The sequence below is a fragment of the Carlito syrichta genome, unplaced genomic scaffold, assembly GCF_000164805.1.
Source record: "Carlito syrichta isolate Samal-C Ts95f unplaced genomic scaffold, Tarsius_syrichta-2.0.1 Scaffold303334, whole genome shotgun sequence".
NCBI classification, from domain to species: Eukaryota; Metazoa; Chordata; class Mammalia; order Primates; family Tarsiidae; genus Carlito; species Carlito syrichta.
In genome coordinates this window covers 331,520-359,327 of record NW_007247430.1, presented here as the reverse complement: position 1 = coordinate 359,327, position 27,808 = coordinate 331,520, and the positions used below count along the sequence as shown (strand labels likewise).

Sequence of the window (27,808 nt, the reverse complement as noted above, 5' to 3'; positions counted from 1 at the left end):
AGATGAGAGCTCCCTAAAGAGGAGCCAGTGAGGGCTGGGGACTCGGATGGGGAGAAGCCCAGGAGAAAGGGAACTCTGGAGAAAGAGGGGTGTTCTGCTAGGGGTGCCCTGGTCAAAAGGAGGCCCAGTGAGGGGTCTGTCACAAGGTAGCATTATGAGAGTAAGCTCTTGGTGGGAAGATGTGGGAGGGGGAGACCTGGTGAGTGGGGTTGGTTAAGGGGTCAGGGCTTCTGTTAATCACTCTTGCCTCCTGTCTTCCAGGCTTACAGCTTCGCCATGGGCTGCTGGCCCAAGAATGGACTTCTAGACATGAACAAGGGCCTCAGCCTGCAACACATAGGCCGGCCCCACAGCGGCATTGGTCAGTCCCTTCGCATATCCCCCTGGCAGCTCAGTCAGTCCCCTGCCCGCATGCCTCAGTCCCCAGGCACAGAGAGGTTCCATGGCTCATTCAGTGCCCCAGCAGAGCTCTGTCCATAACTGGGGGGGGGGGGGTGTGAGGGGTTGGAGTGAGGGGATTACTGAACAGGCCCACTGGAAAGCAACTCTCAAGGGGACATTTTGGAGGAGGTTGGGGTATGGGCTTTGGGTGACTCACAGGTGGCCTTGGATTCAGGCTAAGGGCTCCCCCTCACTGGCAGCATCCCTAGTGGACAGTGGCCTTGGAGGGTGGGCACATGTCAGCTTCCCCACCCCCCATGGAGCTGGAGGAGGCTGTTTAATATTGTTTCAAGTCTGTGGCCACTAAACTGGACGATCAATGGGAGTTAAGGAGATGAATTATTTAAACCTCACCAGCTTTTAATTAGTCGGGGTCCTTCTGACCGATGGCTCCGTCCACAGGGTATTGACTCCCCAGCAAGAGCAGCAGCCTCCATTGAACGGTGCCTGGGTTGGGAAGGGCCGCTTGGGGTACCAGGTGGGGGTACACCCTCAGGGGGATTCCTGTTTGGTAGGGGATTGGAATGGCTGTGATTCCAGGCATGTAGAGGCTCTGCTAGCTTCTGATGTATCCATATGAACATATGTCTGTCTGTGAGTTTGTGTCTGTGTGCATGACACCTTTGACTGTATGTCTCTGTGTGTCTGTCTGAGAGTATAATATGTCCATGATTATACATGTCTGTTTGAAGGGTGTGTGTGTGTATAACAATATATCTGTATTTTTTTCTGAGGGCATGTATCTGTATACAGAAACAGCCACCAGCCTGTGTGTGTACTTTCCAGAAAGTGTGTCTTTTCCTTTCTGTGTATTTTGTTTTGTTTGCATATGCACATGTGTGCATGCAAATGCTTTCATGTGGGCTACTTGACCAAGCATAGACTTTGTTCCAAGTGGGAGGAGCCAGGGTGCTTCTGAATGGTACTATAACATTGTCACAACCTGTGTACCTTCGGGCAGGTATCAGGGGTGGGGCAGGGAGCATTGGAGAGATACACCAGGAAGGAAGGACTCAGACAGTGGCTACAGAGTAGCCCCTTTATCCATTCCACAGACATTCACTGGTGCCTTGTGGGAGCTGAGCAGGCTAAGTAGAAGTTCCTGTCCTCAGCACACATCCTGGGGAGAGACAGACTGAAATAGGTGCTTGCTACCCAGTGTACTAAGGGCTATGATAGAAACACCTGGGTTGACCCAAGGGAGGCTTTCCCTGTCCTCAGTTGCCAGGGTCACTTCTGCTTCTTCAGTTACCTCTCACTGACTCCTGGGATACTACATATCATTCTTGTTGGGACATCCCAAGTCTCTCCTAGAGTCCAGGGGGAAAGAGGAAGTGGTCAGCAGGTCTGAGGAACTGCTAGGGGCACTCCACTGTAACTGCTTTTCCCTCCCATAGATGTTTTACATGCAATCTTGAAGACACCAAACCCAGCAAGGTGATATGTTTGGGAGATCAGCAGGAAGTTTCATAGAGAAGAAGACATTTAAGTTGGGATCTTTGAAGGATGAATAGGAGTTTGCTAGGCGGAAAAATAGGTAGGAGGACTATATACAAAGGCCAGGGGGCAGGAGAAAGCCCAGCATGTTGGAAAGACAAGTTTAGACATCTGCAAGTTGTTTTCTGTGATTGGAGTGGAAAATTTGGGTTAGAAAATAAAGAGAGACATAAGCAGGGCCTTGAATGCCCGGTTAAAGGGTGTGGATTTTTCCTGAGGCTTTGAGCAAACATGGCAGGTTTGTGAGTGAGCAAATGATCAAAGCCCCAACTCAGAGTCAATGAGGCAGTTTGTGCTACACAAAACTAGTTCTAAGTAGGTGCTCAATAAATGCATATGGATAGATGAATGAATGAGTAGGCAAGTGAATTAATCAACGAAAGAGTGCTGAGTGAGGAAGGGACAAGAGAGGACCAGCAAGGAGACTTACATTGGGCCAGGGGAAGAGGAACTGCCAGTCATTAAGACTGGCTGGTGGGAGAGACCAGAGGGTCTTGGCTAATGCCCCCCGCACAACCTTAATCTGTGTGCCCTGCTTCTGTGTTTCTGTCCCAGGCTGTGTTTGTGAGGAGAAGGGGTTCCCTGTTCCCACTCTGTGTGCCTCTTCAAAGTCAGTGATGCCCCTCTTGTCTGTTCACCCTGTTGACCGTGGGTTAGGACCCTTAAGGAATCCCTTCCTTCAGAGCAGAAGTTTCTGCCTCTGGGTGGGCCCATGGGTCAGCCCAAGGCTCTAAGCGACAGTGGAGTAGGGGCTCTGGAGCCAGAGGAAGTTCTGGGCTCTACCACCCAGGGCCTGTGACCTTGCATGAAGGACAATGCTACCTGCCTCTCAGGGCTCTCAGGAAGGTTCTGTGAGTCCCCTGCATAAAGTGCTCAGACAGTGCCAGGCAACACCATGGGGTCAAGGAGCTCCCTCCTCTGTTGCCCTGCCTGCACCAGGGCCTCCCCCAGGGCACTAGCGTTCTTGGCACTTGGTCTTTGTAGTCTTTGAATGAAGAGGGCTGCCCTGCCAGCTCTGGGCTGGCTTCGAGGTGTGGGTGAGGGTGGTTGGAATGGAGGAAGGATGCAGGGCATTAATTGGGCTGGGAGAGGCGGGGAGGGGAGGCGTGGGTTTTGAGCAGTGAGGTTAATGGCCCTCGCACCAAAGAGACAGCTTTAATGAGCTTCAGCTGGCGGTGCCCCGAGTTACTGTGCGTGCTAAAAGGGTCGCGCTGTAAGAGTTTGATGTGGACTGTTTCTCAGCCCTGAGGTCAGGGGTCAGCTCCTGTCACTGGCCACTCAGGCTGGTCCTCAGTGACATGGTGCTAATTAACTGTGTGAGGAGCTGCCAGCCTGGAGTGGGAGTGGTATGTATGTTGGTGGGGGGTGAGGCAGCAATGGGTGATGCTGGGCACAGGTCCTGCAGATCCCACAGCTTAGCTGTCTCCAGAGTCAGCTTGGTCCTCCTGCAATGCCATAGGGTGTGGCATGGGTGGTGGAGAGGTGCTGAGAGAACATAGAGGCAGGCTTGCTGGAGGGTTGAGGTGACAGGTGCGGGGCAGGGCCTCAAGCTCTGGAAGGGGAAGGGGCCAGCTGGGATGGTTGTGTGTGGCAGAGCCATGGGAGTGTTTGGGACAGAGGCGTGACTTGGTCAGGGTTCGGCTTCAGTCTGAGTAGTCTCATGGTTTGTACAGGAAGAACTAGTGAGGAGAGACTGCAGACAGGGAGGCCAAAGTGGGGGTTACCATGAGGTAAGCAAGAGGGCATTGGCCATGGAAATGGAGGCAGGGCCTGGTGAGACTAACTTTCATTCATTCAGTACACATTACCTTGCACCTACCGTTTGTCAGGAACTGTGGTCAGTGCTAGAAGTGCATTGGTAACAATGACAGACACAGTTCTCTGCCCCCACAGAGCTCACAAGTGGAGTTGTGGGCTTGACCTGGGGACTGAAGGAGAGGACAGATTCAGGGATGGCCAAGGAGGGCCTAGAGGCAGTGGAACGCTGGACAGAAAGGCTTGTCATCGTGACATCTTAGTCAAGGCAGGGCTCTTCCTCCTGGGGTAGTGGATTTGACCTTGGGAACCTGGTGAACAGGGTGGTGCCTGAGGGGGGTGTGGGTGAAGAGGGCCTGTGTGTGCTTGGAACTGCTGGCTCCAAGACTGTTAGTGGGCTCCGTCAACATCCTTGGTTTGGACCAAACACTCTAAGGCAGAGCAAGCTTCACAAGGGAACTGTTGAGTGGTCCTTTTTTGCATTCCAATCAGAATGCAAAGGCCAGCAAGGCACTGACATTATTTGGGGACACTTTATATTAACTAATTTAATTTTCACAATCTTTTGAAGAGACACATTGTATTTCCATTTTATAGATGAGGAAACTGAGGCTCAGAAGTGATTTGCCTGAAGTCACCCAGGCAGTTAGGGTGCCAGGATGCAAACCCAAGTCCATTGAGTACAGAGCCTATGTTATTGCTGTGCTAAACTACAAAGCAGACTTTTAGTATCAAACTTTGTGCTACCAACGGAGTTGTTGTGGAAGGAACCAAGCTGCTCCCCTCTTTTCCCTCAGCAACATGTGAAACATGCAGGCCTTGACAGAGCCTAAGTAGCAGCAGCTGAGGAAGAAAGGAAAGGAGCTATTGCCACTCCTTCAGCCCTGTGACTGCTGACATCTCACCTCCTTCTGGCCTTGATGTTCTGTGTGGTTTCCATTTGCTCTCTACCTCTTGACCCAGAAAGATTCTGCCCATCTACCCCCTCAGGGAGTCTTGCCTGGCCCAGCATGAGTGGACAGAATACACACTTGGACCTGATTATACTGGGTCAAGGTAATGGTCTGGCCCTCCATACGTGGGTTCTCTAAGGGCACGGCCTGGTCTCCTTCCCTTTCTTTGTGGAAATCTGGAGAAATGTCAGTAAAATCTCACCCACAGACTGCTGGTTCCAGCTGGCTGGGAGACTCACTAGAACCTTCCCTGATGTTCCAGACTCACTGGAACCTTCCCTGATGGGTGGTCCTGTCCCAGGAGCTTAGCCCTCTGCTCTGGGACTCAGGAGGATCCTTCAGGGCTGTGGTATAGGTAGCATGGCCAGAGACCAAGTGGATTCTCTCAGGAGCTTGCTGACCCACACAGTTTGGCGAGAGGGCTGGACTGGCAGGTGGCAGAGTGCGGGCCTGGCCCCCAGGGGGACAGTGCTGGCCTGTGGTCTCCCCTGAAGGAGTGGGGTGTCTATCAAGAGTCCAGTCAGAACGCATTAGCTCTGTGACATGGATCTCATTAGTGCCCGTGAGAGGTGTCACTGCGGGAGAATCGTCGGCTCAGGGAGACGCTTGTACCAAAAGGAAGAAAGGACAGTGACAGCCTTTTCTCTGCCGCCACGCTCACTGGGCCGCCCGCCCTCCTCCTCGTGGGGGGGTGGGGGTGCTGGCTAATGAGCTCGTCTACAGTACAGCTTTGCCTTCCCCTCCTTGAAGTTTCCCAGGTCCCTCTGAAGACCTCGGACCTGGGATTATCACACACCAAACACCAGCCTCCCTCTTGCCCAGCAGGGAGTTCCTTCTGATCACCCTGCTTCTGCTACCATAGGCGAGGAAAAGGGGGTGGTGTCAAGACAGCTTCTGTGGCCTGGGGGGAGGGGGGCCTGCACCCCTGGGAAGCCTCAAGGCCCTCTACTTCCCTTGGCAGTGACCACGTCCATTTCTCTGCAGAGGGCTCTTGCTTCCCAGAGTTGCAGTCTTCTCTTCTCCTCCCCTTTCCCCATGACGTATCCTAGCTCGGCAATATTCCTATCCCTATGGGAGCCCCCTCTCATAGTGGGGAAGAATGTAGGGACTCTGGCTGAGGGTTTAGCAGGTAGTGTTTAGTTCTGATGGGATGTGGGACTTTCTAGCTCAGCTGGAGACCTTCAAAATCAGCAAGATTCCCAGTGTATGAACTTCGGGTGACCTGAGAGTGGTGCAACACTGATTTAAAGCTCCTGTAGACCTTGATACCCCTCTACCCATCTGTCCAGAGAGGTGTCTTGCCCCCTCCCTACCATCTTTGGCCATCTTCAAGGCTGGAACTGGAGGAGCCAGCTCACCTGTTTTATGGGGAAGGGCAGAGAACACAGCTAGGGTGTTTGCTTCCCCAACACTATGGCCCCATCTAGTTCTTTCTGTTGTGGCTCTGAGAAAGTGAGAAGCGAGTGGGATGATTTGGCCATGAGAAGGGATAACTCTCTAGGAATTGACAGGGTCTCCATTGGTCTGCCTGGATAGTGCTTGGAGAGAGGGGTGCTGGCTCCTTCATCCCTGAACTAACCCGCCTTTGATTCCCAGGAACATCTGAGGAATTGATTCTTGCCAGACACCAGGCTCAAGTCTTCAGTAGCAGTCACAGATGGAAAGATGGATAGATGGATGGAGGAAGGTTCTGGCGTGTGTGTGTGTGTGTGTGTGTGTGTGTGTGTGTGTGTGTGTGTCCTATGTGTGTGATGATCAGAAAGTACAATCTTTGTTTCCCTACCTTCCTAGCCCCAGGCCCTGGCCTGGCCTCCTCTTGTTTCTCTCTGTATCTCCTGTCAAACCATCGCAGACGTAAATGACAAAGAAATCAGAAAGACAGATCAATGCCGGCCAAATTAGCACTTGCAGATAGACTGTGCGGGGATGTCAGCGCCCTGACCCCTGGTGATCTTGCAGCCTCCGCTGCTGATATTATGCAAATTGCATCCATCTGGCAGGACCTGCGTGCTGGCTGCTCCTACTCAGAGGAGTAATGGGCTGGGGGGTGGGCGGGAGTGTTGGAGCAAGAGTCAGTGGAGTGAGTGTGTGCGTGTGTGTGCATGTGTGAGCATGTGTTTGAGTGTGTGTGAGGGCGTGCAGTGCCCATCAAAGCACTGGGTGGTGATTGAGTGATTGACAGGACAGATAAGGGACTGCATTGGATTCCTTTGGGCTGGGGGATTAGGAGCAGCCACAGATGGGAGATAACCGGACTTCATTTCAGTTTATTTTCCTCCTTATCCCCTCTCCCCACCTTCACTTCCCGAAAAACACAATCTCTGTAGTTTGCGTTTTCATCAATATTTGCAAGTCATTACCACTGGTTTAAGGTGAGAGACAATGTCAGGGCCCAGACCAGGCCAACCCCTCCCCCAGTCCCGTACAAGCCTGGTACCTTGAGAATCAATCCCTAGAGCAACCCAGACAGCCTTCCCTTCGGTGGTATTCACAGCAGCCTGTTCTCCCAGACCCACAGTATTCATGGGACAGTCCACACCTTATGGGTCAGCCCTACTGTCCTACCTCATGTGACCTAACATCTGACATTCTGTAAGCTGGGCCCTGCCACCTAAAGCCACCATGGGATATCTCTGACCCCATGTTTGGGCTTCAGCATAGAAGCTTCTGCCCTTGGTATAAGCTGTGCCCCTGGGACTGCTCCTACTCTTCTACAGGGTCCTGGACCCTTCCTCACAGCTCCTCCCTACCTGGACACTGCTGACCAGGGACCAGTGGGCAAAGTGGGGCCTGTGGCCTATGGAGAGGGAATTTGGTCTGGTCTGAGTCACGCCTATATCATGCTACAGCATTTGCTAAGTGCTGTGTTTAGCACAGAGGGCTTTATGTCTGTTATCAATTCTCAAAGCTTGTGATGGGGCTGTCATCTCTACTGTATGTGAGGAGACTGAGACTCAAGAAGGTTGTCATTTGCCCAGAGCTACTCAGTGAGAGAGCTGGAATTTGAACACAGATCTCTCCTAGTCTAGGGTTTGAGCTCTTAACCACCACTGCCTTTCCATCAGCTGCTGACACTTGACAAATCACCATGCCTGGATCCATTTAAGTGAGCCATTCTTGTACAGTAGGCAGACAGGTTCTTTCAGTTCCCAGCCTGTGAACACAGACCCTGACCCAGACCTTCTGCCAGGCTAAACCAGCCCAGGCCAGGCTGAACCACGCCAAAATGGGCAGGAGACCAACAGGCCTTGCCCTCAGGAGCTGTGAGTCTGAGACAGTTGGGCTGCAGCAAGAAGGACACGCAGAGGACAGAATGCACCCAGCAGCTGAGCCCGCCCAGGAGTGTGTCCCAGCACGCAGCATCCAGGCCCTTGTAGCTGAAGGAGAGGGGCTGGTATAGCTTAGGCCAGCCAGCTGTGGAGGCTGAGGGTATAGCGGTCCCACGGGCCCCTCCAAAATTGGGTCCCTGCTGTACCCTCCCACCAGGCTGGGTTGGGAGCTGGGAGTGCTGGGTACATGTCCGGGAACACGTGTGCAAGGGGAGCGTGTCCTAATGAGGAGAACATGGCTGCTAGTTAGGCAAGGGGCGGGCGGGGAGCCGCAGAACTGATTGAAGGCAGGGGCAGGGGTCAGACAATTAGGCCCAGATCCTGCCGTTTGATGTGAGTTCTGAGGCCTCAAAGCCTCCCTTCAGCCGGCTCCCTCCACTCCCTCCTCTCCCTCCTCTTTTCTTTCTTCTTCTGCCCAAAGGCAGGAAGGATGGAAACGCTTACACTCACTGTTACTATTATTAAACCCTGCGGCAGGCCATCCAGACCCCAGGACTCCTGCCCACAGGGGGCACCCCAGGCCCCTGGGAGGTTCCTTGGGCTCCAGAGAGGGCATCTGGCCAGAGGCCAAGCCAGACCAGCTGAGCCCCAGGGCAGGGTGACCCTGCTTTCTTGCTTCTGAGGCAGGAGAGTGAATGGGGCTGCCCAGTGGGATTTGGGCCCTGGGCTGTCAGGGCCACATCCCAGGCCTGCATTGACCATCACCTCCTGCAGCTGCTGAGCTCTTCTCTATCCTGTCTGGGGGTGGGGGTTGAGGGCGTGGTTCATTCACGCTCGTATCTCGTCACAGTCATCTGCAGCAGTCACATCAAAACCTTGCCCCACAAGATGAAGATGCTAGAGCCACATGGCCTCACAGCACTGTCACACACCCCAAAGCAGAGCCCTCCCCACTTGTCATAGCCACACATACCATCACAGGGTCCCGTACTTTTGGTCATACCCACAGGGTCTTGCACAAAAGCCCTGACCGACCCCTGCCACAGGACCCTGGGAACTAAGCCCCTCCCTTAGGCTAGCTGGGAACCCTAGTCAGATCTTGTGTCTAGGCTGGGGGGTATCAGATCCCTCTTAGTCCCCGCCCCCTAATAAGCTTAGAGAGCTGGTACTGACCAGAAAGTGGAAGGAAGCCAGACTGGGGGGGGCAGCGGGGAAAGGGAGGGTGGGAGCAGAGATAAATGTTAGCTCATTTCTTCCGTAATTAGTTACTCCCTCATCCCCGCGTTGTAATTGTGAACAAGCTGTAATGTTTAATTAGTCTGTAAATGAAACCCCAATTTCATAATGGCCTGGCTGACAGGGCTAAGTGAGCAGGGGAGGAGGCAGAGGAGAGGTGATAGGGAGGGCCTATGGGGGGGCAGGCTGTGGAATCACCTCCTTTTCAGCCCCAGTCTGGCCTCTGAGGGGGGACAGGGTTCTGTCCTGGACACTGACCATTAATATCCCTTCCACTGACCCTTCTTACTAGAGAAAGGGGAGGGGAGGCTCCCAGGCATCCTCCCTCCCTCCCCCCTCACCCCCTCAGTCCTCTGGTTGGGATACCACAGCCACACCCCAACCTAGATGCTTCTGGTTGGAGAAGCTGGCCGGGTGTCCCAGCCTCGTGGCCCCAGCAAGGATGATGCCTCCTTCCTAGAAGCCTTTGCTTGGCACCTGGCACCTCAGAAGCTGGTCCTAGACACCCAAAGGGGCCAGTGGTTGGCTTGGGCCCCTCCTGGCCTAGTTCCTACACCGCTGAGCGGGTCCAGCGTCTGCCCTCTGCTGACACCCGCCAGCCTTCACTCTCCGCAAGTATTATCACTGCAGCCTGTGATAAACCGGAGCTGCCGCAGGGGGGAGCGCTTGGCCCCGCCGCTGCCTCATTGGTCTCTCCCTGTGTCCCCCACAACATCCTCACCGCCTGCACACGCCCCCGCCCCGCCTGCCGCAGCCATAAATCTCAATTTACGAGGGCGGCTCTGGTGGGGGAGGGAGGCAGTACCGCTAATGATGGCTCCTCAGCCGGATTTTTCATGTTGCACAGTCATAAATTTTTAAGAACAGCATGGGCAGCACGTTAGCGAGTTATCGAGGCTGCCTCCGTGCCGGCTGCCTAGCTTCGAGAGAGAAGGGCAGAGACCGGGTAGGGCCAAGGAGGTGTTTGGGCAGGGGTGGGGCAGAGCCGTCAGAGTGTTAAGGCAAGGGCAAGGCTGGGCCAAGTGGGCGGGATAGGCCTAGAGCGAGTCTGTGCGCAGGCTAAGGTAGTGCTGCCACAGCAGCGGGGATCCCAGGACAGGCACGGGGTGGATCAGGCACGTGGGCACACAAACCGAGAGCACGGAGACGTCATGGATGCCTCTGCTTCGGGACTTGACACGATGATGTACAGGAAGCCTGGAGGCATGGAGTCTCAAAGTGGCCACTTTGAATAGGAGTTACAAACCCTGAGCATGTGCACACACAGTGAGGCCTCTGCCCTGGCAGAGTGATACTTAGTTCATAAAACAGGTGCCTTTTAGGATCACCCTGGGGAAATGCCCACAGAGGGAGCATATCTCTGGGTGTGCTGAAGCCAGGCTGGCCTCATTCCAGTCAAGGCTTCTCTTCTCTAGATTGAGTGGTCCTGGGTAAGTCATTTACTGTCCTGGGTCACTGTTTCTTCCCCTTTAAAATGAGGTTGATGATGGCACATAACTCTCGGGTTCATAGGAAGTAAGTACTATAAAATCCTGAGTCCATATTAGCCCCTTCCTTCCAAATAAATCTCTAGAAAAGTTTCTGAGGGAAGTGTCTGGAAGAGGATCTTTGTGAGAATTGATGGGTGTTCACTTTGTTCAGTCATTCATTCAAAAAATGCTTGCTGAGGTCTTTTGGGTACCCAGCCCAGTGCTGTGGCTTCAGAGATGTGGAAACTTCCTTCCTGGGAGGTGAAGTGAACACTTTTGACTGAGGCTGGTCAGCCTTGGGCCTGGTTCTACCACAGGGTTGAGGAGCCAGATCCAGTGCTGTCCTTCTGTGGGAACACCTAAGCCTTCAGGACACTGAGAGGTCCACTCAGGCTGCCTCACAGGCTACTAGGCCAAATGCTCACCTGAGTTCCCTCGAGCTATGCAGTTGAGGGTTGATGATCTTGACCACCTCAGGGATGGGCCAGAAGGAGCAAGTAGGAATCGAGGATTCCTTGGAGTAGGTGGGCCTAGCACCTGGGACAGCCTCAGCAGGCCACAAGCACAAGGTCAAGAAATCAGAAGTTGCTTAAGTCTGTAAGGTGGTGTGTGTGTGTGTTCATGTCAGGTGTTGTGAGTGAAAACCCTGTGTTCAGGATGACTCCATGGTAATCCATCAGGACAGAGGCTGGTCATTTAGGCAAAAGAGAGTCCCCAGTCTGAGCCTGGTTGGCTTAGAGGCATTCTCTGTCTACTCAAGCCTCTGTTCTCTGCTGACCTCTCCTGTCCTCTCTCGAGCCACTCTCCTGCTGCTCCCTAGGTCCTTACCTTGCCTCCTGGAACCTGCCATGCCCTCTCTCACCTCAGCCTTCCCCCCAGAGTCCTGTATCCCCACCTTGTAGCCTAATTAACTCCTGTTCATCCTTCAGAGCTCCAAGTTTGCTTCCTCAGGGAAGCCTTCCCCGACTCCTGCACTTGGCCAAGACCCCTCTCCTCACGTGCTTTCTCACAGCACCCTGCACTCCTTTGCAGCATTTAATCACAGTTGTAATCAAAATATTACTCGCTTGAAAGCTGCTCAGTGCTTCTCTCCCCCACTAGACTGTAAGTTCCCTGAGGGCAAGAACTTATGTCTGTTTTGTTCAGCTTGTATCCCCAAAGCATAGCAGTGTCTGACACTAGTAGGCAGGTTGTAAATAAAATGTGGTGTTTTGAATTGAGTTAAATTGAGTTGCAATGGCCCTGGCCCACCCCTGGGTGCCAGGGCAGGGGGAGGCAGTGAGGGAAGTGCCTGGAGCTGAGGTGGTTCCCATTAGTCCTCATGATTAATTCACAGCCACACTGTGATGGAGTGGGCTTGTCCCCAGTCAGCGCCTCCACTGGGGCCCACCTGTTAGCGACAAACAAACAAAGGGGATAAATAATGCATTGGGAGCTGAGCCAGGCAAGGCGGCAGTATTGAAATTAATAGGGATTAGCTGAGCAGCTTGAGGATGAAATATTTACCAGGTGGGACTGGGCTTAGGGAGGGCAGCCCCCCTTCCCCAATGTCCCTGGGCATGGCGAGGTCCTTCTCCGGGGCATCCTTGGATAGGACTGGAGAGCTCCACCCCTGAATGCCTGGGTTTGCAGGACAGACTGGCCAGACAGATGAGCGCTCAGGTCCCAGCCAGTCTCCCAGCACAGCAAGCCCTGGGGAAAACCAAGATGCTAGGAAGGAATGGAGCTGGAAAGGGGCTGAAGCTTTGGTACTCTGGAAGCTGGAGGCAAGGACTGTGATGGGTTTTCAAGTCCTGGACATGTTGAGGCTTTGGGTGACAAATGTCAGGGCTGGAGCAGGTTCATCCCCAGTTCTTTTCTGCCACTCTGTGTATTTCCTCAGGGCCCCTGTGTAGATAACAGCCATGCCCTCCAAGGGTCTGTGGCCTAGCAGGAAGTGGCAGAGAGGCAGTCGTGATAGGGGGAATTAGGTGCTGTGGGAACACACAGAAGAGGTTCCTGACACAAAGGCAGGGCCAAGGGAAGGCAGCTCAGACAGAGCACTAGCAAGCCTGGGCCTGAGGGCCAAGGGGACTGGGCCAGGTGAGAACTGGGGAAGAGCTTTCCAGGAAAAAGGCAGCGCATGTGAAAAAGTCAAGGGTAACAGAGCCAGAATGGCTGTATGACAGGAGAGTGGGATTGATGAGGCCAGAGATGTCAACAGGGCCAGATCTCCAGAATTCTATAAAGGGCTTGGATGCTGACTTGAGAGCAGTGAGGAGCCCTTGGAGGTGGTGGTGGTTGTGGCTTTAATTTTTGACTCTTATTTTTTACTTTGAATTAATTTTACATTTGTAGAAAAGTTTTTATATCTCCCCATACCCAACTTTCCCTAATGTTAATGTCTTACATAATCACAGTACAGCTATCAGCACCAGAAGATTAACAGTGGTACTGTGCTATGGTCCTATGCTAAACTAAAGGCCCTGCTTTAATTTCACCATTGATTCCATTAATGTATTCTTTCTGTTCCAGGATCATTGAAGGATTTTCAGGCAGAGAGTGAGATGACTAGATTTGTGGGATTTAAAAGGACATCATGAGCGAGAGATTGACAGGGGCACTGCTGTCACCTAGATGAGAGATGGTGGTGACCTGGGCCAGGATGGTGGTAGTGGGAATATAAGTTTAGAAATTACTGGAAAATAGACTGGGTGTGATGGTTCATGTCTGTAATCTCAGCACTTTGGGAGGTTGAGGTGGGAGGATCACTTGAGCCCAGGAGTTTGAGACCAGCCTAGGCAACATAGACCTCGTCTCTACAAAAAAATAAGAAGATTATCTGGGTGTAGTGGTATGCACCTGTAGTCCCAGCTACTCGGGAGACTGAGGCAGGAAAATTGCCTGAGCCCAGGAAGTTGAGGCTGTGGTGAGCTGTGATTGTGCCAGTGCACTTCAACCTGGGCAAGAGAGTAAGACCCTGCCTCAAAAAAATAGAAAAAGGTGGGGGGGAGGAAATAAATAAACTGGAAAACATATTATCATTAAAGCTCTGGGGTGGACAAGGTTGCCCAGTGAGAGAGTGGAGAGTGAAAAGGAAGAGGGCCAGTGACAGCTGTGAGCAACACCCACATCTGAGATGTGGTCAGGAGAAAGGGAGCGTTCCAAGGAACCGAGGAGGATTGTATGGAAAGAGAGGGTGGGTCACTGAAGCCCAGGGAAGAGCCTCAAGGAGTGAGTTGTCCCCTGTGTCAGTCAAAAAAACCTGAGATGCTGCACCCCTACAAATCGTAGGGATAGTTAGAGAAAGCAGTTTTGGTAACGTGGTGATCATACTGCAAGGTGGGCGAGAAGGAAGTGAGAGGCCTTGAGTATAAACAGCTCTGACGTTTGCCTCTAAAAGGGAGAGATTGGATACTAGCCAAATGGAAAAGGGAGTTAAAGGGAGACATTTTTCTCCAAAGAGGGGAGATATTTAATATATTTACTTGCTTATGTAAAGGAACCAGTGCAAAGGTCAAAATGGAAGCTGTATCAGAAGAAAGAGGGGTACTCAGTAATGGTAAGGGCCCTGAAAAGATCTGCACTCTGGGTTGGACTCCACCCAGGTGGAGTGGAGGGAGGGGCTTAGGAAGTGACATTAAGACTGGTCCCCTCTTCCAACGACGGGACAAAAGGAGAGGAGGATGCAGACCCAGGAGAGTGGCTTCTGTGTGGCTCCTGTGAAGTAGGAGAAAGGGGTGTCTGTGTGGGCAAGGGGTTGGGGTGATGTTGGGGCAGAAGATTTGAGATTGGTGACAAGTGGAGAAACTTGGAATTGTCACTAGGGACAAAGGGAGAGAAAGTGCACACTGAACACTGAAGATTGAGCAGTTTAATATACCCAGCTGAGGCTGATGACTCTGATTTTGTAAGTGGCACTAGTCTATATGGTTGCAGTTTTCTCTAGTCACCCTCAGCCCAGGCGCAGAGTTTGAGTTTTTCCAGGCAAGGGTGACAGAAGGAAAAGGAAGAAGAGAGTTGAGGATATGGGCAAGAAAAAGATTGAATGATGGGTCATGGAAGCCAAGCTTCAAAGGCAGGTTTGTCCGTGATGTTGCTAGGATAGAAACCACTGTGCATCGTCCCTTCTTTCTCACTGAATTGAGATATAATTCAGTAATAATATAATGAGGTATAATTAGGGGCATCCGTGTATACCCAGTTAAAAAACTATTTTTTTAGTTTCCCATACAGCTAGTGGCAGCCATATATTGGTCCTGGCCAGTAGATAAAAGGAAGTATGTTGTTTGGTACCTCCAGGAATGATACTTAAAGGAAAATAACTCAGCTGGGAGGTGTTCTTGCCTTTTGCGTCTTCCTCCTTCCTTTTTTCTGGAATATGGATGTGATGGTTGAAGCTGCAGCAGCTATTTTGGATGATGAAATAGTCTGGAGATTAAAAAACCACATGTTGAGAATGGCAGGGCAGAAAGAAGAAAGAAATCTGAAAAGTCTGATGACTGTGGAGTTGTGGGCTTTTAGTCAACTTACATTGCAAGTCACAGGCATAAAACACCTTTCTTAGTAAAGTTGTGTTTTCTTCCCTCTGTTTTCCAAGAGTTTCAGTCTAACTTGGCTCTTTTAGCCTTTTTAGTAACATGGCCTCCTAAGAAACAGCAAGAAGCAAGTTGATCAAATGTTTCAAGAGAGCATAAAAAGGGTCACTGACTTCCCAGTCTGAAGCAGCAGCTCCTTGTTGCCCTTTGTCCTGCCTTGTCCATCCAGTCCCTTCTACATTGTAAGGCCCATTCCCTTCCATTCCTCTCTTTCCTGCCTTCACATTCTATGTCAGTTAGTATACTTTAAGCTGCAGGAAAAAGAAACTCCAATTTAAAGTATCTTAAGTGGCCGGGCTCAGTGGCTCAGCCTGTAATCCCAGCACTTCTGGGAGGCCGAGATGAAAGGATTGCCTGAGCCCGGGGCTTCAGGACCATCCTGGGCAACTTGGTGAGACCTCATCTCTACAATAAAATAAAATTTTTAAAAAATTAGCCTGGTGTGGTGGCACGTGCCTGTAGTTCCAGCTACTTGGAAGGCTGAGGCAGAAGGATCACCTGAGCCCAGCAGGTTGAGGCTCTAGTGGCCGTGAGCATGCCACACTGCACTCCAGCCCGGGTGACAGAGTTGAGACTCCAACTCAAAAAATAAAAAAGTAAAATAAAGCAATAATAATAAATAAAGTATCTTAAGTAATTAGGGGATTTATTATCTCACAAAAGAAATTTGGAGATGAGGTGATCCCAGGGTTGACTGGTTCAGCGTCTCAGCAGTGTCATCAAGGACCCAGATTCTTTCTGTCTTTCTGCTTTTTTGTCTTCAGCATGGTCTTCTCAGGCAAACTCCCTTCAGGGTTGGAAGATGGCTTTTGTAAGTCCCAGACAGTGTGTGTAGATGTGAAAACATCAGCAGAATATAAAGGAGTATCTTCCCCTCATGCTTCTTTTCCTGAGAGTGAAGAATTTTGCTTTGAAGGCCTTCCAGCAAGCTTGCCCTCATGTCTCAGTAGTCAGAACACGTGCTCACCCCTAAACCAATGACTGGCAAAGGGAACAGGATCACCAAAAATGGCTTAGACCACAGAGCATCACCCCTGGTCACTTGAGGGAGTAGTGGGTTCTGCCACAAGGACTGATGGCTACACAATGAAAGTTGAGCAAGGAAAAAAGTGAAGTCAGAAGAGATGATGTGTACAGAGAGAGTATGGGTATAAATGGCTTCAGGGGCTAGTGAGTGGGGGGGGGAAGTATGCAGGTTAGGTATCCCTAATCCAAAAATCTAAAACTTTTTGACTACCAACATGACACAACAAGTGAAAAATTCTACACCTGTCCTTATGTAACAGATCACAATCAAAACATAGTCCAAAACTTTGTTTCACACACAAAATTATTTAAAATATTGTATAAAATTACCTCAGGCTATGGTGTAACGTATATCAGAAACATAAATGAAGGCCATGCACGGTGGCTCATGTCTGTAATCCCAGTGCTTTGGGAGGACAAGACAGGAGGATTGCTTGAGGCTAAGATTTCAATCCCAGTCTGGGCAACATAGTGAGACCTCATTAATAAAAAAATTAAAAACAAAAAATTAACTGGGCATTTTAGTGCACAACCGTAGTTCTAGCTACTTGGGAGGCTAAGGTGGAAGGGTCACTTGAGCCTAGGAGTTCGAGGCTACAGTGATTTATGGTCCTGCTACTGTACTCCAGCCTGAGCAATAGAGCAAAACCTTGTCTCTAAAAAATAAAGAAAAGAGCCGGGTGGGTGCCATAGCATTTTGGGAGGCTGAAGTGAGAGGATTGCCTGAGCCCAGGAGTTCAAAACCAACCTGTGCAACATGGCTAGACCTTGTCTATACAATAAATTTTTTTTTTTAATTGCCACTGCTGCCCCAGCCGAGGAAAAGAAAGTGGAAGCAAAGAAGGAAGAATCTGAGGAGCCTGATGATGACATGGGTTTTGGTCTGTTTGACTAAACCTTTTATAATGTGTTCAATAAACAGCTGCACTGTGGAAAAAAAATTAGCCAGTTGTAGTGGTATGTGCCTGTAGTCGTAGTAGTCCCAGCTACTTGGAAGGCTGAGGCGAAAGGATCAGCTGAACCCAGCAGGTCGAGGCTGCAGTAGCCATGATCGTGCCACTGCACTCCAGCCTGGGCTACAGAATGAGACTTCCACCCCCCCAATAAATAAAAATAAAGGAAACATAAGTGAATTTTATATTTAAACTTGGGTGTCCTTCCCAAGATTTCACATTACGCATATGCGAATATTTCACAATCTGAATGAAATCCAAAACACTTGATCCCAAGCCTTTTGGATATACAACCTGTATTGTTGTCAGAGACTAGGGATATTTGAATTTAATATTTTAAAGGAAGGATGTTTAGAAGGTTGAGGATGTTAGCTGTGAAAATGAATAGAAGTAAGATTCGAGAGAGGTCATTAGTGCTGAGGTCAAAGATGGAAGCATCTGGCAACAAGATTTCTCAAAGGTCAGACTGTAGAGGCTGTGACAGGCAGATCTTTTGAGGCGGCAGCCATGGTCTGGACTTACAGCACATTCTCACAAGAAGAGCTTTAGATAGGCTACTGGCATATGGGTCTGGGGTCAGGCCACAGGCCCTAGTACTCTCCAGGTGCTTGGGCAGCACAGGCAAGTAGCCTAACCCTAACCCTAACTCTGATTACCTAAAGAATCTGTCCTGGTTGTTCAGGCCATCCTGGAACAAGGTGAGGCCCTGACACCTTCCTGCTGGAATCACTGAAGGGCCCAGAAGACTGTCCCATGGAGGCTCCTAGGGACAGGATAAGGTGGAAGCTTGGTTGGGCAGATGCAGCTGCCAGGTACAGCAGATCTACTCAGTTGTTCTCAGCAGCCACCTCTTCCCTCACCCCTCCTCAGCCAGGTCCCCTTCGTTTGGCCATAGGTGACCTGGCCATAGCCGGCACTTCCAGCTGTGGCATCCCAGACCCAGGAGGAAGGTGAGCTTCCTGACCCTTCTACCTGGGTGGGCCTTGTCTGGGGTGGAGTTGAGGGAGGCAGGCATCCGTTGTAATGGCCAGAGCAGCCGCCCTGTTACTACAGCGTATTTCACTTTTAATTCTGACATATAATGTAATGATCTTTTTTAAGGCCCGATGATATTATCTGCCTGACTAGATTATTGAGTCTTCATCATCTCCAGATAAATTTATGGCCAGGACGAGGCTCAGGATTTATCATCAGTCAATAGAGCTCGATACTCTAACAAGGCGTGTAATAAGATATACATATTTAATGATCCAAGGGGAGGAGCGCTAATAGGAGCCGAGTGAGTGGTCCGCGGTGCTGGGGTTCTGCCCTAGGCTGCCATGGTTGTAGGGACACGAATGTGGTCTCTCTGCCCTGTGGTCCCCAACTGTCTTTCTCAGGACTGCCTCAGTCTCCTCCTTCCCAAGACCTCAAGGGAGGGACAGGCTAGGGAAAGGAGAGGCAGCACTACGGCCAGGCCAGAGCTGGGGCCCAAGCACCTCCAGCCCAAGGGATGCATGCACCCCCTGGGAACTCCTCTCCTGCTTCCAAGCCTTGGAAGGGCTGGGGTATCCTTAGACCCGTACGCCTAGGCCCCTGAGCATTAGGGCGGGCCCACAAGGGAGGGAGTGCCGGGGCTGCGTGCCCAGACCGCACTGATGGTGACGGATGGTTTTTCATTATAGCCTCTCAGGTCCTGCCCGCGCCCTGTGTGGAAATTCTATTTATTCCCTAATTTGTAAAAATTCCCTCTTTATCTGATCCCAATCAGGGCGGGGTAATTGGCTCTCTGGGGCAGCGGCTGGGGTCCTTGATGAAGAGCTATGTGGATGTACCCAGCCCGGCCCCCACCCGGCCTGCCACCAGGGCCCACAATTAATAATGATTTGCAAATGGCAGACAAGCAATAACACAGAAAGATGTGGCGTCCGCGCTGCCTCTTCATTTCCTTCCCTTGCAGATATAAATGGCCACAGAACAAAAACCCAGCACTATAAATTCTGGAATTAGTTATTCACCGGGATAAATGGGGCCTGGAGCCACCAGCCCCTCTTCCTGCCACCCTCCTTGCCGGCTTTCCCTGGTCCAGGTTTTGTCCCCGGGTCTGTTCCTTAGCCTGGCCTCTGGTTCTATTGCCTGCTTGGCTCCCAGCTCAACTCTTCTTCCTCCCAACTTCTTCCAACCACTGTAGCTACCCGCTCCTGTGTGGTCCAGGCTTGGGGGTGGCCACCTGGTCTGGGCCTGTAGCTTTCTCCACAGTGACCCAAGCCAGCAGGTGGGATTTAGCCTCCACCCCCTCTTACTGGCCTCCCTGGCTGCCGACCTGGCTTCTGTCCTCATTTTGTGATGGGATTTGAATGGAGTTGACACGTCCTGCCAGACCTGGAGTCTGGATCAGGGTTGGTCTTGGGTGTCTTCTTTGGCATTTGGGAACAAACCAGTCATTTGCCTGGCCAAGTCTGAGTTGGGCTCCTGGTGCCCAAATGTGCTGTCACATAAGGGATTTGATGCTGTGCTTACTGGTCAGGCAGTTCTGGGACGTTGGCACTAGCGTTTCCGGGCACCATGCCCTCTCGGCCAGGCGCATCCTCCCCCCCGCCCCCCAAGTGGCTGTGAGCTGGCGGGTAATGGGCGTGTAATGGCCTCATTTCCATGCCCGGCCTCCAGGAGCGGCGGTAAGTGTTTGATTGCCTTAATTTCCAAACACATCATTATCCCAGCTTTACCAGCGCTTAATAAACACTTTATGAGGATTTTTTTAAAAACATCTTCGGTCCGCATACTTCTCTGAAGTGATAAACTCTAATTAAGTCTAATATTTAAAAATATGGTAATGGTGAGTTGTTTGAATAAGTGGACTGCATTTCTGTAATTTCATTATTACGTAAAACACGCTAATTATTTGGAGCGCGCTTATTACGGAGAGAGAAATCGCCTGCTAATCAAGATGAAATTGCCTTTTCCCCTTATTGTGGTACTGCCGTCATCCTTCACCATCAGCCCTGTGGCACCTCCAGGCACCTTGGTGGGGTGGAGGGGGATGAGAGGAGGGGCTGGAAGAAGGGGTCACTTTGGAGTGGAGTGGGTAAGGACCCTGTCTGGGGGAGGTGTAGGAGGTTCTGAGAGCTGCGTCTGTGGGAAGAGGGCATGCATGTCTGGGAAGTGTGTCGGGTGGGCCAAGGTGGTCATGAATGGGAGCCCAGGGGACTGTGTGGGTGATGTCTGGAACAAGGAACGGGGGGTGGGTGGGGATATCGGGATATTTTTGTTGGAATAACAATATTATTATGGGATATTATTGGGATAACAACAATAATAACTAACTCAGCTACTGTCTTAAGCATTTCACAAATAACTCATCTTTTTAACAGCCCTTTGAAGGAAGTAGTGCTATAAATATCGTTAGTATTCCCATTATAGAGAAGAAGAAGCTGAAACAGAGGTTAAGTTCAGGAACTTGCTCAAGTTCACACAGTTATGAAGTGGTGGGGTTTGGATTTGAACCCAGAATCTGAGGATATACAGAGGCCCTCTGCTGTTTCAGTCGTAAACTCCCTGCCTTACCCTCCCCCCTTCCCCACCCTGTCTTCCTTCTGAGCTAACATTTGCTGCTGAGCCCTGAGCTACCCTCAGCTGTAGCTTGGGATGCTGGCCCCATCATAGTGTTGCCAGATTTCACACACAGGAATATAGGGCATCAGTTAAATTTGAATTTCAGATAAACAAATATTTTAGTATAAGTATGTCCTATGTGGGCTGAGGCTGCATTTAATCTGGTAGTCCCGTGTCAAGCAGGTCCATGTTTGATCCACTGGCATGTTGCTCTCAGGACATTACTGCTGCCAGGGTGTCCAGACAGATGTGGTGGCAAAATGAGGTTCTAGAATGTGGACACACCCAGGGTTCTTGCTGTCTTGTCCGTGCTGTGCGTGGTTCCTGCTCTTTGCATGTTCTCCTCACCCCTCCCTCAACCACCCACCCCATCTTTGCTGGTCCCTATTCCGTGGGCTCTGGCCCTGTTTCTCACCAGCTCCTGCAGCTGACTGATAAAGTGCCTGTGGAGACTCCAGTGGGCCTCAGGGTGTGTCTGTATTCCTTTAGGCCACACTGCTTCTGAGCTCCATAGGATCGGCAGCTTACCGCCCTGCTGCCCCCTCCTGTTTGCCTCTCTGATCATTTCACATCCATGCTCTTTCCTGGCTCCAACAGACCCATATATGAGAATTTTGTATATGATAGAGGTGTCATTTCAAAAGGGTGGGGAAAGTATGGACAGTTGAATCAGTAGTAATAAGACAATTGGCTATCCATTAGGGAAAATTCTATTTCTCACCACTCACAAAAATAAATTTCAGACAAATCAAATAGTTAAATATAAAAAGTGAAAAAATTAGAAGAAAATATAGGATTTAAAAAAATATGATGTTGGTGTAGGGAAGGCATTTTGGAGCAAGCTATAAAGCCTAGAAGCCATAAGGAAATGCCTGACAAATGTAGATGTCTCATGTGAAATCTGACTTAACTTATTCAGAGCTAAGTTCATTACTGCCCCAAATCTGCACCTCCTCTGGTATGTCTTATCTCAATGAGTGGCACTAAGATCCTAGATTCATCCCCTTCCCTACCCTCCTATCCCCTCATTAAGGCTTACTTGTTCTGTTTCCTAAAAATTCTTTTACCTCTGGCCAGGTGCAGTGGCTCACGCCTATAATCCTAGCACTTTTGGAGGCTGAGACAGGTGGATTGCTTGAGCCAAGGAGTTCAAGACCAGCCTAGGCAACATAGCAAGACCTCATCTCTATAATAAATAAATAAATAAGCCAGGCATTGCATGTGCCTGTATTCCTAGCTACTCAGGATGCTGAAGCCAAAGGATCACCTGAGCCCAGAAGGTCAAGGCTGCAGTGAGCTCTTATCATGCCACTGTACTCCAGCCCAAGACAGAAGTGAGACTCTAACTCAAAAATAACAGCAACAACAAAACTCTTGGCTCCATCTGCATCTCCACATCATCTGTACACCTCTACCTCCATCTCCACTGCCACTAGCCTAGCTCTGGACATCATTTCTGGGCTGGATCATAGTACAATCTGCTAGGGATCTCCCTGTCTTCTGGGTTAACCCCTCCAGTCCTATCTTTGCATCTAGGATATTAATTCTGAAACAGAGGTCTGGTCCTGTCACTATCCTCCTGGAACTTGTTAATACCATCTGTACATTATTCCCAGAATAATAAACTCTTAAGCTTCTTAGCTTAGCAGTTGGGTTCCTCAGGATTTCCTATAGACAGTCACTGACTCTACCAACTTCATTGCTGGCCATTTCTTTGCTTCTTATTCTTCGTTATTTACACACCTGGTAAAGCTTTTTATGAACACTCCACATTTTACCACCAGAAATGTACCTATATAGTTCATTATGCTGAGAATACCTTCCTCACCTCAGCCCCAACTTGCCAGGCTAGCTCCTTCTCCCATGTGCTAAGATCTCTGCTTAATTTTATTCTTCCAGAAAACCTTTTCTGTTCCTCAGACAGAACTAGGTGACTCTTCAGTACCTTTTCTCCTAGCCCTGCACCCCTGACAGGACTGTCTCTGAGCTCCTTGAGGGCAGGGAGCTACAGAGTCTTGCACATCCCTGAAACCCAGCATGGCCCGTGAGCACCAAGCACACAGAAGATATCAGTGCATGTTTGCCGAATGAATGAGTGCATGAATGAACAGCCCTTCAAGAGTTTCTTGGGCCCTTTTGCTCCTGAGGGTCTCCCTGGCCCAGGCCCTGGCCCAGGCCCTGGCCCAGTCAACTGCAGATAACTGGAGCATATCAGCCTCAGGTTGTTTGCCAGTGTGAGCTCTCACTGGGTGTCCTAAGCATCTGAGCTGCACTTCTATGAACAGCCTCTTTGCCAAGCAGGCATTTGACTGCCCTTGGGCCCAGCCAACGAACTTAACCTTCCTTGTTAGGTGCTTAATCCCACTCATTTCTTCTGTGCAGGATCAATGCAGCTGTACCATCCCATTATGGTCTTGGCAGTGTAAGAGTATTTCTAACATGAAGAATATTAATGTTCCCAAAAAGAAGATAAAGGAGTCACCTTGTCACAACTTGATAATCCTGCAGGAACATAAAAACAGTTTAGACTTCTAGAATTTAAAGGTGAGGAAGGCCTACTCTTGGAGTCCTCTACTGGGGGGACATGGTTATGCTCCCTGCACCCCTACTCTCACCCCATGACAGCTTTATGCTGGCATCATCAGCTTAGCAAGAGGTGCCAGAAGATGAGGCTGCTAACCCAAGTGGCCCCAGAGCTTCAAGCAGAGGGCTCTGGTGCTTCACCATACTGACACTACTGTTTTCCCTGAGCTTTTGGCCTGTTAAAGGCCCCAGAGCTGCCTCTGGTGCTTCTTCTGCCACGTTTTCTCATTTTCTCATTGTACCATTAACTTTTTTTTTAACTAGTCAGTAGTTTGCATCGTATCAAGGCTTCAAGGGCTGAAAAAAGAGCTTTATGCTAGAAACCCAATACTGCCATTTCACTGATGTGCTAGGTGAACTGGAGCAGGTTTCTTCCTCTCTCTGGGTCTCTCTTATTGTATTGGACCAACTGAAATAAGCTAGACTTCAGAATCCCCAGTAAACAGGGACAGGATTTGGAGTTTATAGAGAGAATGCCAATTGGTTTCACCTAGTGTGCCGGCCCTATCTATCCTCTAAGCCATAGATTGTATAATGTATACTTTCTCACCATTGGAGCATTCAGAAACTAGCATCCTTGCCTTCTCTTCAGGAAGAAAAGAGGTGTTCCAATCATACAGAATGTGCAAAGGCGTGAGTGCAACGCGTTGTTCCATCCTCAAAATAATGCTGAGGCTGTTATCACCCAGGAGAGGGACCTGAAGTTTAGAGAAGCTAAGCACTTGCTGCATGTTATGCAGCCAGTGGGTTTAGTCGAGGCTGGAAATGTGTCTGTCTGATTCCAAAACCCACTTTGTCATTTTCGGAAAACGGTGAGTGCTTCTATGAGACTGGAGTACAGAGATTGGGGGTAGAGAGTGGCAGAGACCAGACATAGCAGGGCTCAATTTTTGGAGCACCTTAAGACATATTTAAACTGAGGGCAAAGAGGGCCACTGAAGGGATTTGAAAAGGGAAGAACATGATCAGATATGTGTAAAAAAGATCACAGGCTACAAGAGAGTGGGTTCAAGGGAGAAAGATAGGACTGGCTGTTGTAATAATCCAAGCTACAGGTGATAGGGTCTGGACTAGTCAGGTGGCTGGCTGCTGAGATGAAGGGAAGTAGGTGGTTAAACTGAGAATAAGAGGAAATCTGCACAAATGCATACTCATTGGATTTGGGAGTGAGGGAGAGGACAAGGTGGTAACATGACCCTTGGGTCTCTTCAGGCATTTTGGATGGGTGTGGTGCCACTCCATGGGTGGAGATCACAGCCGTAAGAAGCCGCTTGGGGGAGAAAACTAGCTCATTATTGGACATTCTGAGTTTATATATCTAGAAAGAGATATTCAAGAGACTGAATATGTGGTGTGGAGCCCAGGAGAGAGATCCAGGCTGGAGATGGTGATCCACAGGGGTAGCTGAAGCTGAGGATTTGGGTGATGTCATCCAGTGTGAGGAGTGGGGAGACATCTAGGACAGAGGCTGGGACACGTGGACCCTCTCTCAGCACAGGGCCAGGCACAGTGTTTGCCCACTGGATGGCTAGTGACCTGTGGGTTGGGTCTGGGACATTCACTTGGGCCAGGAGAGGCAGATTGAACGGTTTGTCCAGCAATGAGGGAGGAGCCAGATGAAGTCAATAGAAAACTAATTTTCTTTTCTGCTAGAAGAAATGAGGTGTGTGGCCGCTGGGTAATTGCAGATAACGAGGGGACTTATTCTTAATATGCACAGTGGCCATGGTCCCCAGAGTGCAGGAGACAGGAAAGATTGGAGGTGCCCTGACAAGGCTAGTCTTATTCGGGAAGAAAATCACCCTATCATAGCCCCTCCAACAGCACCATCATAGCCCCTGGGCCCTAGAATAACCCCTCCCCCTCCCAGGCCCCTTCCTGTCCCATTCCCCTTCCAGTCAACTGCCTAGCTCCTCCTGTCGTAGCCCCCTCCCTCCTCCACCCTCTACCCCCACAGCACTGGCGTACACACTAAGGGAGACAAATGACGGGGCCTCAGCTGAGCGGGGCGCGTGTCCGGCCCATAAACCACGGGGATGGGTCACGTCTGGAGTTGCCATGGCCGCCACTACCCACCCATCTGTCTTCCCACCATTCTGCCTCAGACCAGGAAGCTCATGGCTTCCCGAGTACCTGGGGGAACAAGGTGTCACCTCTCCACACCCACATCCACCACAGGTACATCCATGCTGAGCTCTGTGAGGCAGGACCCTGACAAGTTGTCTGACTTGCCTGCCCTACACTTTGCAGAGCTGGTGTCTAGCTAGCGACATAGGCCCTGGACTCATCAGGGACTCTACCCCCTCACGCAGCCCTCTTCTAGCACTGGAGGGGGGTCCTTTTCCCTAAGCTAAGGTCCTGGCAAGGGTGGTCCTTGCAGACACAGAGGCCTCCTGACCCCACCTTGACCTTACTACCCCCCACGCTTGATCCATTGATGTACAATATTTCTGCAGTCATAGCATCGATCCCACGAGGGCTGTGGTGGCTGAGGCCCTGGTTATGGCCCAGGAGCATCTAAGGGGAGTGGAGAGGGGTAGGAGATGCAGGTGAGGGGATGGCAAGTTGACAGCTGCTCTGGGTGGCTGAACAGAAAAACTCAGGCTGTTTCTCTCCTGGGCTTCCTCTAGTGAGATAAGCTCTGGCCGGCTGCACTTCCTGCTGGTGGTGGTAGAACAAGTCCTGGCCCACGTCCACAATACTGAGGCCCCACAGGGCCCCATCCTGCAGCCCTCAGGGCTCTAGGACATTTGAAAGCATCCAATGCTGGAGAATCTGGCTGTGATAGGATCTGGCAGATGCAGACATATTTTACTGAGGTATGGGCAGAGACAGGGCCCAAGGTGACCAGCACCCACACTGAACCTCCTGGGACAGAGGGAGGGCTTGAGCTGTACAGACATGTCTGGCAGAGGGCTGATGGCCAAGGCTGTGAGGGGACCACGAATCTGGACTCTCCTCAACCTATCAGGCTGCACAGGAACATGTGCCCAGGCAAATTGCTGTTTGAGCACACAACCTGGAGAACAAGGCAGGTATGTTTCCCAGGCCCTGGTCCAGCAGTGCCGAGCCTTGTGCCTTGTCACCAGTGATCATGGCCTGGGTCACATCTCCCACATACACGAAAGTGCCGGCAAAGTCACCCTGGCCGTGGGCGTGATGAATGGTCACACTGTAATGAAATGGAGACATCAAGGCGGGTGGCGGGAAGACGGAGTGTGGCGGACGGGCCGTCCCCATGCGGCGGCAACAAGAAGGATCGCCCAGCGGCCGGGGGCCGTCAAGGGAGAAATTACACATTTACTCTGCCTTTTTCTTACTGCGACGGCGCCCATACATCACCACTGGGGCCGGGGCGGGACACGCCGGCCAATTTCCAGCATGAGTTATGGGACTGAGAAGCACTGAGACCAGGCTTCCTGCCGGCCCAGCATCACCCAGCCCCACGTGAAGATGGAGATGCTGCCACCAGGGGACAGGTCCTCCCTCTCTAGAGCCTGTAGCTCCTGAATTTGACCCTGCTTCCCACCCCCACCCTTGTAGAGCACCTGCAGGCATGGAGGGGAAGGGTCTGGGGCTTGTCTAAATGTGTCTTCTTCTTTTTAGATGACTGCAAGAACATTGCCAACATCATGAAGACACTTGCATATGGAGGCTTCATCTTCAAGCAGACATCGAAGCCATTCTGATTGGCTGAGGACAGGATGGGGCAGGACAGAGTAGCTGCTTGCCCAGCCCAGAATCTTCCTCTCCCTCATCAGAGGGGAAAAGGAATAGTGGCCCAGCTCTGCATCCAGAGTGTCCCCCAGCTGCCCTGCGAGCTTGTGCCCTGGGCAAGGGCTTGGCCACTTGGCCCCTCTGGAGCAGACACTTTGTGCCCCCCATCCTCACCGACTATCAGCCCCTTCCGTTGTGGGCCTGGGCCAGGGGGACCCAGGCACTCACCGCCTCCTCCCTGGTGCACAGGCTTCTGCTGGGGCCACCAATCCCCCCCGTGCCCCCTCCCATCCATAGTGCATGGCGTGTGGTGCCCCCAGGGCTCCAGGACAGATCAGGCCCCACCTCGTGTCTACCCCCATCCCCGCTGTGAACGTGCCACTGAATAAAGTTGGGGAAATGAGGCCCTGGGTGTGTGTGCAAAGCCACCTGTGTGTGTAAGGCTGTTGCTGTGCCCACTGCTGTCGGGATGTGAGGCAGGCAGTATGTGCTTCAGGCTGCCTCTGTGTGCATGGCCATCAGTGTGTGACTGGCTGCCACTGTAGCGCCTATGACACCCTCACTGAATATGCACAAGTCTGCAGGGATGTGCGGACTATCTGAGTGTGAGGCTGTGCTCAAAGCTGCTGGTATCTGAGACCGCTGCTGTGCAAACCACAGATGTTTCAGTATGCAGGGGTCTGGACAAAATTGGTAGTGGGCAATGGAAGTGGCTGCTAAGGGCCTGAACGTGGGCAAGCC

At 51.1% G+C, this 27,808-nt stretch overlaps 1 long non-coding RNA gene across 1 annotated transcript; it reads left to right on the top strand.

Annotated features, from left to right (window-relative positions):
• The first annotated feature begins 259 nt into the window (after nucleotides 1–259).
• Nucleotides 260–27,473, top strand: LOC103260767. Its single transcript, XR_504315.1, has 2 exons — nucleotides 260–361; nucleotides 26,957–27,473. It is a non-coding gene; the product is annotated as an uncharacterized LOC103260767 (long non-coding RNA).
• The last annotated feature ends 335 nt before the right edge of the window (nucleotides 27,474–27,808 follow it).